We start from the raw sequence: 14,176 nt of genomic DNA, 5'->3' as shown, positions 1-14,176 counted from the left end.
ATTGACATTTTCACAATGTTGAGTCTTCCTATCCAGGAACATGGTATGTTTTTCCACTTCTGTAGGTCTCTTTTGGTTTCTTGTAGTAGTGCTTTGTAGTTTTCTTTGTATAAGTCTTTTGTTTCTCTGGTTATGTTTATTCCTAAGTATTTCATCCTTTGTGTGGCTATTGTAAATGGTATTTCTTTCCTAATGTCCTTTTCATCGCTATTGCTGTTGCTATAGAGAAATCCAATTGATTTTTGTATGTTAATCTTATACCCTGCCATTAAAGTTTATTTTTGAAGAGGTTTGGAAGAGCAGTGCAACAGGCCAAACTACAGTATGTGATTTGTAAATTCCTCTGAATGTGGCCACCTTTATAAATGGTTGGGCTATGCCTTTATTTGCACTAACCTTGTGAGACATTGAACAGTGCCTCATGGGATCTTAGATTAGGAAAAACACAAGAATTTACTTTGGATATCTAGTATGCTGGTTTCCCCATGTGGCCAATATATAGTAGTGCAATTAATGAAATAGCCTGGGAAATTGCTGTAGGAATGCTCACCAAACTGACATTTTAGGACAGCATCCTTGTTTGAGTGGCTATTAGTATTACTTCTTTCTTTTGAGTTTCAGACTGGTACTTACATAGACTCTTTCTGGTAATTTTGTTGTCCTCATTCTCACAGCACTAGTTGGTGAACAGTCTTTTGGGTGTTGTGGAAGTAGTGTTACTCACTGGGTAATTTTATTGTCACTTTCTAGTTGTCATAAGATCCCATTGTGAAACTTCAGGCTATTTATAATTTCAAATGTTAAATCTAATTTGCTATTATATTTATTTAGTAAAAGAATTGGATATATCCCTTAAGTTCCTTTTCATATTCAAGACTACTTTCTGCTGTGATTACAAAATTTTCAGTGTTTTCCTCATGGTTTTCTATTTTTTCTGGAACAATTCAGGACGTAGAAAATGCCCTGTAATCAAATTTCATTTGTAGGGATGATCTCAGGTATTTCCTGGGCTATGTGAGTAATAAGACTGGTGGAACAGGCTACTTATAGCTCCTTTGATGGGATCAGAAATTTTGTAATGGAGTCAAAAGACAACTTTTGTTGGCCTAGACTGTTTCCCACTTTTGGTTTGACTTACTATATTGTTACATTATTGTTTGTAAAAGAGAGATAATAGTTTAATGCCTCTCGTTGACTGGAGGTAGAGTTAACAGTAAGATGCTATCTAAATGAAATAACAGGGTGACGTAAACAGAGAAGTAAGAAAGCAATAGTGGAACCACATGAATCGTAGTAATACTAAAGAGTTTTCCTGGAAGCCTCTGCCCTTTCCAAGAGTGGGAATATATCAACCCTCAGTATGTTTTTGTTGTTAAGTGCTGTCAAGTCAATTCCGTCTTATAGTGACCATGTATAGGGTTTCAGAGGAGCAGTTAGTGGGTTTAAGCACAGTATTTATACAGAATCCTACCACTTTTCACTACCTTTACTATATCTACACTAATCTAGAGAGCGTGGTGACTCTGTAGAATAAGAACTGGACAGCAAACTACAAGGTTGGCAGTTAGCGCCTACCAGTTACTCTGTGGCAGAAAGATGAGACTTTCTTTTCTACAAAGATTCACAGCCTCAAAAACCCTATACAGAGTTGCTGTGAGCGACAACCAACTAGACAGCACTTAACAACACCATATTAGTTTAGACCACCATCATATTTCCCTTGAATTATTCCAATAGACAAGCATATTACTGAGAGAACTTTTATGTAGCCATTCACTGATCAGAGGCATGTTTAAATATGTTCGGTTTGGAATACCTGTGCATGTATGAACTGGAACCTGAGTAGCAATACTTTTTTACTTACCCTTGTACTACGTAATTTACTCCTTCATCTTGCTTATTGTTTATCTCTCCCTGATAGAATGCAATTATAGGAAGGAATTTCTGTTTTGTTCACTGCTCTACCTTCTAGGCTAATATTAATGCTTGGCACAGAGTATGTATGTGCTCAGTAAATATTTGCTAAATGAGTAAATGAGCTTACTGATATTATGTGAGCTGTTGATCTATCTTACAACCTTTTGTGAAAAAATATTATTTCCCAAATATTCTTATACTACTTGGTGTGATGTCCTAGATTCTAAGCAGATAACCCAGACATTACAGATTCTGAGGGGTGGTTGTTATCCTTTCTTTTGTGCTTCAGGTCCAGTTGGTTACCTGGTTCTGCCATTTTAGCTTTCAGATGACCTTATTACTAGCCATTCCACACTCATTACTGTATGTTCATATTGTTGTTGTTATTGTTAAGTGTCATTGAGTCTGTTCTCCTTTATAGAAACTCTGCACTGAGTTTCGAGGAATGGCTGGAGAGTCTGAACTGTCGATCTTGTGATTCAAACTGACTGTGGTCCAGTGCATTATCCTGCAATGCCACACTAAGACTCCATGCCCATATTAGCGCTTTTATTATGTTTAGAATATTATGTTGTTAACTGTCGTCTAGTTGGTTCTGACTCATAGCAACCTTGTATAGGGTTTCCAAGGAGAGGCTGGTAAGTTTGAACCACAGTTCAAACTAACCTTACAGTTGGGTGTTTTCTAACCATGCCACACCAGGCCACTATCCTTAGAATATTATGTTATTGTTATTATGTGCTGTTGAGTCAGTTCCATCTCATAGCAACCCTGTGTAGAGTTTCCAAGTAGAGGCTAGTGAGTTTGAACCACTGACCTTGCAGTTCAAACCAACCTTGAGGTTGAGTGCTTATCCTACAGCACCACACCAGAACTCTGTAAAATATTATAGCAGTTTCTAAATGAATCAGTCTCTTTGCTTTCAGTCTTTTTCTTTCTAAACCTATCTGCTTGATCACTAGATAAATCTCTTGAATAGTTTTTGAATACATCATAACTTCAGTAGGTCCCTGTTTGTTATGGTTGAGGTAACATTAACATAACATAAAACTAACCATTCTGAAGTGTACAATTTAGTGGCATTTAATACATTCACAACGTTGTGCCACAATCAATCACCTCTACAGTGGGTCTATTGTTTATGAAGTAAGAATTCTAACAGTTTCAGTATCTAATTTAGTCTTTTCTACACAAATCTCCCATTTCAGCTAGATTACTGTTACTCAAAACTACCTTTTTTCTTCCTACTTACATCTTATAAGGATTTAACATGTAAAATCTGAGCTGTTCTACTCATTTTCTGTACTTACCCATTTTTTATAAATCTTCAGGCCATGTTTTCCTATAATTATATAGTTACCTTTTCCTAATAATAATTCTAGAAATGTATAGTGCTTACTCTTTATGCCACCAAGATAGCATTTAATCCATACTATTTAATGTTGCTGTTGGGTGCTATCATGTCAATTCTAACTCATAGTGATTCTATGTGACAGAATAGAATTATCTCATAGGATTTTCTTGGTTGTACTTTTTACAGGTGCAGATCGTCAGATCTTTCTCTCATTGTAGTGACTGGGTGGATATGAACCACCAACTTTTTGATTAGCTGCTGAGAGCTTGACTGTTGTGCTTACACTACCATTTATTAACATTTCTTATGCACAGGTCTGTTTTCCCAACAAAGATATAAAGTATTTGTACCAGTTAGCTACTGCTATGTAACAAACTATCTCAAAACTCATTGACTTAAAATAACATTTATTATTTTAAAACGTTTATTTTGCTGTTGTTGAGAGAACATACAGTAAAACAAAACCAATGTCAACAATTTCTACATGAACAACTTATTCACACTGATCATATTTTTCATGCTGTACAATCATTCTCACCCTTTTTTTCTGAGTTGTTCCTGCTCCATTAACATAAGCTCACTGTCTAAATTTCCTCTCTAATCTTTTGAGTTGCTGTTGTCAGTTTGACACAATGCTCAAGGAAGATATTCTTTACTAGTTACAGTAAACTATTGTTTGGTCTTAAGAACATTTCAGGAGATATTTTTGGTCTAAAGTTTCAAGATTATCTCATAGCAATAATTTCAGGGGTTCATTCACCTTCCCTCCTGCCCTTGGCTCTAAAAAATTTAGAGGCCATGAAAATATGAAATTCTGTTCTTTATTCCCCCCTTTTTGGTCACAATTCTTCAATAGAATTCTTGATCAAAATATTCAGAAAATGTAGTCAAGTACCATCTAGTTTTGGTTTCATGGCAGAGTAGGCAATTAACCACACATGCTATGTTTTTCTCATAGTCCTGGCACTCTGTCTTCTGTTACTCCAGGCCATTTAGTGATTGTAAAGTTCGTGTGTCTGGGTAGCTGAAATCTGGTTAATCTCTATTGGCTGTTTCATATCTCTGTGGGTCAGCCACAGCTCTACTCCAGGCTAAATTTAGCTGGAGCAGATTGGTGGTGGTAGTGATTGTGTACCATTGAGTTGGTTCTGATTCATAGCAACTTTGTATAGGATTTTCAAGGCTATAAAACTTTACAGGAGCAGAAAGCCCCATCTTTCTCCTGTGAAATGGCTGGTGGATTTGAACTGCTGACCTTCTGGTTAGCAGCCCAATGAATAATCCATTATACCACCAGAGCTGGAGCAGATTAGATGAGGCATTTCTACCCAAAACCCTCATCCAGTGAAGCCAGTGAGCTACCTCAAACATGTCCTTCTCACAATGAAAGCATTAAGTGTAAAATAGCAAACAGGACTACACAGGGTCTCTTGGGGTCCAGACTAAGAATTTAACTACTTCACTTATGTTTCAGTTTATTGGCTAAAGAAAATCACATGACTGAGCTCAGAATCAAGGGATGGGAAATACAGTTTTCCTCAAAACAGAAAGAATTGCAAAGCTATGTGGCAATAGGGTATGGATACTGAGAATGGTGAGGAATTAGGGTCTCTTCTCTGCTTCCCTACAATGCCTAGCCGTGTGTTGTATATTGATGTTCAGATATCTATTGCTGTCTGATATATTTATATGTAATTGAGTAAAGATGACAATAAATGAATTATTACATTTGAGTTAAGGTGTTGGAGAAGAATATTAAAAGTATCATGTAGTGCCAGAAGAACAAACAAATCTACGCTAGAAGAAGTACAGCAAGAATGCTACTTGGAAGCCAAGATGATCAGACTTAGTCTCTCACACTTTGGACATACTATCAAGAAGGACCACTCCCTGGAGAAGGAACATAATGCTAGGTAATATGGAGGGTCAATGAAAAAGAGGGAAACCCCAAATGAGATAGGTTGAGACATGTTCATAAAATGTATTCAGTGATGGAGAACTACACAGAAAGGCTGTGCAACCTTCGCCAGTAATAACATGGAATACCAGATGAAACAGGTTCAAAGAATGGTCCTGGAAGTCTGAACTTCAGATAAAGAGACAAATAAGGGGACTAAAGGCTTACTGGGAGCTTGATTTGGAGCAGAAGCAAGAAAGGAAGGTGGCTTCTGATTTGCAGCAGCCATCGAGTCCTGGCACAGCCATTTGGAATGGCAGAGAGCAGATACAAGGTCAAGAGAGCACTCCATCACAGAGGTCTGATGTATCAGCAGAGATAAAAGTGTAAGCATTCCTTTTTCTGTTCTTTTATTTTCTTCTGTCTGCTCACCTCCACTCTGAGGGACCAAAGTGGCCACCTGACCAAGAAAATATCCCAGAGAAGGATCTACTATGCACACAGCAAGGATCACTGGGCACAGAATCAAAGAAGGGGGAGGAGTCAACAGGAAGAGCTTGCAACAGGAGTGTCTTCCAAAATGGGCTTGGCCAGCGCTGGGCTGGTTTTCACTAAGAGAAACACCTAACAGACTGAGGGGAGGTAGGAGAAAAAAAAAAAAAAAGGAGAAAAGGCAAAAACCCAAAGCTTGAGTTACATCATAAGGTGTAACAGAAACATCTTGAAATTGTGAAGGCAATTTTGAAGGCAAGAGGCCATAAAGAGGTTCTAAAGTTTTACTCATATTTTGCTTTGATTTTTGTGTGTGGCTATTTTGAACTCTAGTGCCTAGTCTGTTTTTTTGGTCCCCCTTTTATCTTGGGGGGAGGGGAATCTTTCTCTTCTTGCCTTATCCAACCAGAGAAAGCAATTGCAGTCATACAGCCAAGCTACAATCACACCCTATACAATCAATCCCACCATCTGGGCAAGAACCAATACTAGCTAGTATACACCAGAGCACCATAAACAACCAACACCTGCTAAAACTACTCTGAATAAATTAATAAGAGAAATTAAAAGAGAAGCCCATCTCCTGACAACATCTACTTGGAGTCAATTGGAGAGAGCTTAAGAATACACCAACATACATTCATCTAATTACTAAAAATACAACACAATGCTTAAAAAGCAACAGAAAATTTATGCTCATGTGTATAAAAAAGACAGGGTAGCTTAAACAAACGAGTAAGAAGTAGACCTAGAATTTCCAGTGGAAGGAGTGCAGGCTTTGGAACTGCCCAACAAGGAGTTCAGGAGAATGATATTGAGGTACATCCAAATTTTTCACAGAAAGATTGAGGAAAATAAGTAAGAAACCAGAAAAGCACTACAGTAACAATCAAATAAGATAGATATAGCATTAAAAACAATACAAAACCTACATAAGAGGTCCAGACAATCAATAGCATAATATCAAAAATGAACAATACAGTGAAAGGGCAAAGCAGTAGAAATGAAGGGACAGAAGCCAGAATCAGTGAGCTTGAAGACAAATCTCTCAATTCTGTTAAGATAGAAGAGCATGCAGAAAAAAGAATGAAAAAAAATCTGAAGTAAGCCTAAGATTTGTGTGGGACAACATGAAAAGAAATAACCTCTAGGTGATTGGAGTTCTAGAACAGGAAGAATCAAAGAAAACCACAAAGTAATAGCCAAAGAGCTGCTGGAAGAACATTTCCCTAACATACTGAAAGACAAGAAGGTAAGCATTTAAGAAACTGAGTGAACCCCAGGAAGGATAGCCCCAAAAGAAAAACACCAAAACATATCATAATCAAACTCTCCAAAATCAAAGGCAAGGAGAGAATCCTGAAAGCAGGTAGGAAAAAGGAAGTGTTACCTACAAAGGCAAGCCAATAAAATTAAGCTCTGATCTCTCAGCAGAAACCATGCAGACAAGAAGGCAAGGAGAGGCATATACAAAAGTCAGAAAGAAAAAAACCTGTAACCAAGAATCATTTACCCAGAAAAGTTGTCAATCAAATATGGTATAATAAAAACAATGTAGGATAAACAGAAGTTATAGGACTTTGAAAAAGCCAAGCCAGTGCTTCAAAACATACTAAAGGGAGTTCTTTGGACCAAGAACCAACAAGAGCAGACAACAACCAGAGACTGACATATGTGGCAACATCACCAAGAATTCAGTTGAGAAATGAAAGAGTCCAGAGCAGAAGAAAATAACAAGAATGAAGTCAGAGGATCTGAGAGTTCAGTCAATAATCAAAACAACTACAATGCAAAAGAATGACAAAAATATAGGAACAGAGATCCAGGTGGTGAGGAGTTCAGGTAGATTTCAGGATAAAACAGACTGCTTTAGAAGGAGAAAACAGTTGATATGTTGTGAAGTATTCAGTTTCTTTGAGGTTACTCTATGTTCTATCAAGAGAAGGAAAATCCAAGAAGAATATGGAAACATTAAAACAATGAAGAAATTAACAAGAAAAATCTTAAAAAAAAAAAAAAGACCTTAGCACAAAGAAAGCAGTTGTTGTTGTTGTTAAGTGTCATCCTGTTGGTTCTGACTCATAGCTACCCAGCAAAGAATTTCTGAGGAGTGGATGGTAGCTTGAAACACCAACCTTGCTGTTCAAACTGACTTTGCAGCACAGCACATTAACCCACATCACTTCACCAGGACAAAGGGCATAAGGACAGCAATTAATTCAGACCTATTGATAATTACTAATCAGGCTCCACCCTGCTTAGCTTCCAAGATCAGAAGAGATCAGGCACATTCAACATGGTAAAGCTGGAGACTAAGTATTTGTTGTTGTTGTTGTTGTTGTTATGTGCTGTGGAGTCAATTCTGACTCATAATGACCCTGCACAGGGTTTCTGAAGCTGTAAATCATTACGGGAGCGGAAAGTCTCATCTTTCTCCCATGGAACAGCTGGTAGTTTTTAACTGATGACGGTGAGATTTGCAGCCCAATTCGTAACCACTACGCTACCAGAGCTCCAGTCAGAGAAAAAGAGTAAGAACCCCAGCAAGATGGATTGGCAAAGTGGCAGTATCAATGGGCTCAAGTGTGGCAACGATTGTGAGGTTGGCCCAGGATCAGGCAGTGTTTCATTCTGTTGTGCATAGGGTTGCTATGAGTCGGTACTGACTCAATGGCACCTAACAACAATAACATCGATAATTACACTAAATGCCAATAGATTAAATGCATCAAGAGACAAAGAGTGGCAGAATGGATAAGAAAACAGGACCCTTCAATATGTTGTCTACAAGAGATACCTTACACACAAAGACAAAAATAGATTGAAAATTAAAGAATGGAAAAAAAAAACATATGAAGCTAATTGCAATAAAAAACAAGCAGGAGTGGCAATACTAATCTCTGATAAAATTAAACATCAAGGCAAAAACCAACATAAGAAACAAAGAAAGAAGCACATCATGTCATGATTAAAGGGTCAATTGAACAAGATGACATAACCATAATAAGTATCAGTGCTCCCAAAGAACGAGCCCAAAAATATATAAAGCAAACCCTAATAGACTTGAAGAAAGAAATAGACAAATCCACAATAGTAGTTGTTGTTATGTGCCGTGGAGTCGGTTCTGACTCATTGTGACCCTGCACAGGGTTTCCAAGGCTGTAAATCTTTACAGGAGCAGAAAGCCTCACCTTTCTCCCACGGAACAGCTTGTAGTTTTGAACTGCTGACCGTGAGATTAGCAGCCCGATTCATAACCACTACGTTACCAGAGCTCCTTACAATAGTAGTAGGATGTTTTAATACACCACTTTCGAAAAAGGACAGAACAACCAGAAAGTACTGTTTAAGACACAGAGCAACTAAAAATACAATCATCCAACTTGACCTCACTGATTTGTACAGAACATTCAATGCAGCAACAGGACAATACACATATTTTTCAAGTGCACATGCCCAGAAATAGATCATGTGTTAGGCCACAAAGCAATTCTCCATAAATTTAAAAACATTAAAATATTATACATCACAATGCTATAAAACTCGAAGTCAACAGTAGAAAGATCAAGGAAACAAAATTAAATACATGGAAACTGAATAACACCAGGCTTAAAAGCTACTGGGTACTAGAACAAATAAAAGAAGAAATTTTAAAAATCTTAGAAACAAATGAGAATGAAAACACAACATACCAAAACACAACATACAGCAAAAGCAGTGCTGAGAGGACAATTTATTGCAATAAATGCATACATACAAAAAGAAGAAAGAACCAAAATCAACACATTAACACAACATATCCAACAATTAGGAAAAGACCAGCAAATTTCACCTACAGTCACCAGAAGAAGAGAAATAATAAGGATTAGAGCAGAAATAAACAAGATTAAAAAAAAAAAAAGAATCAACAAGACAAGAATTGGTTCTTTAAAAGGACTGATAAAGTTGAAAAACCATAGGGAAACTTAACAGAACAGTAGGAGACACATATAACACACATAAGAAACTACATGGGTGATGTCACAACAGAACCAGTGAAAATAAGGATAATAACAGTATTATGAATAGTAGTACTGCAACAAATTTCAAAATCTGGAGGAGATGGATACATTTTTACAAACACGTGATTCACCTAACCTTAAACAGAGTGAAGTAGGAAACTTGAACAGACCTATAACAAAAGAAGAAATTGATTAGGTCATTAAAAAAACTCCCAACCAACAAAAGTCCAAGTCCAAATGGCTTCACTGGAGAATTTTAACAAACATTCAGAGAAGAGTTGTCACCAATTCTATTCAAACTATTCCAGAATATAGACAAGAACAGAAAGCGTCCTAATAAATTTTATGATGCAAGCATAACTCTCATACCAAAACAAGGGTAGAACATGATTAAAAAAGAAAATTATAGACCAACATACCTCATGAACATAGATGCAGAAATTCACAACTAAATCTTAGCTAATGGAATTAAGCAACATATCAAAATTAATAATAATAATACATTACGACCAAGTAGAATTCATACCCAGGATGCAAACAAGGTTCAATATTGCAAAAAAAAAAAAAAAAAAATCAATGTAATCCAACATATAAATAAAAAAAGAAAACAAACACATGATCACATTGACTGATGCAGAAGAGGCATTTGACAAAACCCAACATCCATTATTGATAAAAATGCTCAACAAAATAGGAATTGAAGGGAAATTCTTCAACACAATTAAGAGCATATAAACAACATGAACAGCCAACACCACTCTCAATGGATATACACTGAAAGCATTCCCTTTGCAAACAGGAAGCAGACAAGGATGATCTTTATAACCACTCCTATTCAATACTGTGTTGGTAGTCTTAGCCAGAGCTATACGTCAAGATAAGGAAATGAACAGCATCCAAATTGGCAAAGAGGAAATAAACTCTCCCTATTTGTAGATGATATGATCCTATACATAGAAAACCCCAAAGACTCAGTAAAAAAGCTACTAGACATCATTGGAAGATTCAGCAAAGTGGCAGGGTATAAGATCAACATACAAAAATCACTTGGATTCCTCTATAGTAACAATGACAGCACTGAAAAGGACATTAGGAAAGCAATACCATTTACAATAGCCGCACAAAGGATGAAATATTTAGGAATAAACTTAACCAGAGAAACAAAGAACCTATGCAAAGAAAATGATAAAACACTACTACAAGAAACCAAAAGAGACTTACAGAAGTGGAAGAACATACGATGTTCCTGGATAGGAAGACTCAACATTGAGAAAATGTCAACATTGCCAAAGCAATTTACACATTTAATGCAATCTCAATCCAGATTCCAACAACATTCTTCAAAGAGATGGAAAAGACAATTACAAACTTTATATGGAACGGAAAGAGACCCAGGATAAGCAAAAGACTCCTTAAGAAGAAGAAAAAAGTTGGAGACCTCTCACTCCCCGATTTAAAATTTTACTACAGTGGTCAAAACAGCCTAGTACTAGTACAATGAAAGATACATTGATCAATGGAACAGAATCGAGAATCCAGAAATTAACCCATCCACATACAGCCAACTGATTTTCGATAAAGTGCCTAGGTATATTGCATGGGGAGGAGACAGTCTCTTTAACAGATGGTGCTGGCAGAACTGGAAAGCAATACGCAAAAGACTGAAACAAGACCTTCACCTCATGCCCTATACAAAACTGAACTCAGCATGGAGCAAAGACCTAAATGTGAATCCCAAAATTATGAAGGTCATCAATGAAAAAATAGGGACAAATGTGAGGGCTCTAATTCAGGGCATACACAGACAATCAAACATTTTGAAAACTACACAAACAAAAGCTGACAAAATAGATGATTGGGACATACTAAAAATTTAAAACTTATGTGCATCAAAAGATTTCACCAAAAGAGTAAAAAGGGAACCCACAGAATGGGAAAAAATCTTTTGCAACAACACATCAGATATGGGACTCATTTCACAAGGGGAATACACCAGCAGGCATGTGGTCTGGATGGTGACCATGTTGGTCACTGATAAGGGGAAGCGGGGGGAAAAACAGCAATGAAGTTGGGATCTACGTCCGACCACATTTAAAAGACTCCTGTGAACCTGAGTGGAGACTTGGATGGCCAGCAGTACGGCAAGACCCGGGGACTCCTAGGTCCAGAGGCAGTAACATGGCCACAGAGGACTAGAGTGGAGAGTGAAGTGTCCAGCTGATATGAAGTGAGGGGAGATGCACAAGAACACCTATACTAGCAGATAGTACCCACTTGACCTGGCTTCGATGGTTAGATGATCAGAACTTGACTAGAAGAAAGAGGGGAAAAACAAAATAACCCACTATAGTTTGATGAACTTTACCTATACTTATGGATGTAGTAGCTCAAAAAAGGGAACAACTCTTTACAGCAAGGATCACTCCAACCCCCTTGGTACACAGGGTTGACAGGGATGGGCAACTTAGACACTGGCTACCCAAAATGGGGGGTGGGGGGAGGAGACTATAAAGGCAAGAAGTAACTGGCTTACAAGCTTTTAAGAGGGAGCCTAGTTCCAGATGGGGCAGGGGTAGGTAGAACTTCCAATGAATGATTTCCAATCTGTTGGGACCGGGCTGGCAAAAGGAAATGAGGATAAGACTGTAGTGGTACAATAGTGAATAATTGCCACCAGGACTGACTGTGAGGGTCTGAAATGTAGAGGTAGATGTTTTTTGACAAAAGGAGGGGAGTGATTGATTTTGCAGCCCAGGTGTGGAGGTCCCTGGACCATCAAGTGAGAAGAGTGGAGAGCGGGACCCTACCCAGAGAGGCAGTGACACCAGGGATGGAGACAGAGATGATGGCATGGACAGATGGAGTGGCTGGGGACACTGGACTCAAGGAGGGAGAGGGGCCACGTGCTGATGGCTGGGGGCGTGGTGGACATGTGGGGTGTACCCTTTGGTTATTTGATGATGCATAGAGGGAACTGTAATCATTGCAATGAAACAAAATACGATAGGATGAATGTAAAACTGATGTTCTCCCATGTAAATCCACGTAATTCACAATAAAAATTTACAAAAAAAAAAAAAAAAGTGGAAGACTGTACCATGCTCCTTTATAGGAAGACTTAATGATATGAAAATGTCAATACTACCTAAAGCAATCTACAGATATAATGTAATCCCAATCTAGATCCCAACAATATTCTTTAAAGAGATGGAAAAAATGATTACAATCTTTATAAGGATGTCAAAGAGTTCTCAGATATGCAAAGCACTGCTTAAGAAGAACAAAGTTGGAGACCTCTCACTCCCTGATTTCTAAATTTACTACATGGATGCAGTGGTCAAAACAGTCTGGTATTGGTTCAATGAAAGATACACAAATCAGTGGAACAGGATTGAGAACCCAGAAGTTAATTTATCCACATACAGCCAACTGATCTTTGACATAGGGCTATAATACATTGAATGGAGAGTAGATAGTCTCTTCAAATTATGGTGTTCCTAAAACTGGAAATATATATGCAAAAGAATGTAACAAGACCTTTATCTCAAACCATACAAAAAGTAGCTCAACATGGATCAAAGACCTAAATATAAATTCCAGAATTTAAAGGTCATCAATGAAAAAATAGAGACAACTTTAAGGGCTCTAAAACAGGGCACTGGTAGGTAGCGTAGTGGTTACAAATTGGGCTGCAAATGGCAAGGTCAGCAGTTTGAAACTATGAGCTGTTCTGCGGGAGAAAGATGAGGCTTTCTGCTCCCATAAAGATAAGAGCCTGTACAGGGTCGCTATGAGTTGGAACCAACTCCACGGCACATAACAACAACAACAATACAGGGCACACAGACTATCAAACAAAAGAAGACAAAATAGATGACTGGGACATACTAAAAGTTAGAAACATATAAGCATCATAAGAGTTCACTAAAAGAGTAAAAAGGGTGCCTACAGAGTAGAAAACTACTTTTTTTCAATGACATATCAGACAAGGGACTAATCTCTAAAATCCATAAGAAACTACAACACTTCTACAAGAAAAAGGCAAATAGCCCAATTAAAAAATGGGCACAGGACATGAACAGACACTTCACCAAGGAAGGCATCTGGGAAGCCAACAAATATATGAAGAAATGTTCAGGATCATTAGCCATTGTCGTTGTTGTTGTCAGGTGCCATCGAGTTGGAACCGAATCATAGCAACCCCATGCACAACAGAACGAAACAATGTCCGATACTGAGCCAACCTCACAACCACTGCCACACTTGAGTCCATCAATGATGCCACCTGGCCGACCCATCTCATAGGGGTCTTCCTCTTTTTCTCTGACCCTCCATCTTACCCAGCATGACATCCTTCTCCAGCAACTGTTCCCTCCTGACAACATGTCCAAAGTATAAGAGACGAAGTTTAGCCGTCTTGGCCTCCAAGAAGCACTCTGACTGCACCTCTTACAAAACAGATCTATTGGTTCTTTTGGCAGTCCATGGCACTTTTAGTATTCTCCTCCAACACCA

General features: G+C 37.9%; 1 pseudogene; it reads right to left on the bottom strand.

The window, feature by feature from the left end:
- The window catches only part of LOC102818658, a 23,637-nt pseudogene that overhangs the window by 5,971 nt on the left and 3,490 nt on the right, over positions 1-14,176 (bottom strand).

The sequence above is a fragment of the Chrysochloris asiatica genome, unplaced genomic scaffold (genome assembly GCF_000296735.1).
Source record: "Chrysochloris asiatica unplaced genomic scaffold, ChrAsi1.0 scaffold00107, whole genome shotgun sequence".
Classification (NCBI taxonomy): Eukaryota; Metazoa; Chordata; class Mammalia; order Afrosoricida; family Chrysochloridae; genus Chrysochloris; species Chrysochloris asiatica.
The sequence above is the reverse complement of the archived record's forward strand: the minus strand, read 5'-3'. Positions and strand labels throughout refer to the sequence as shown.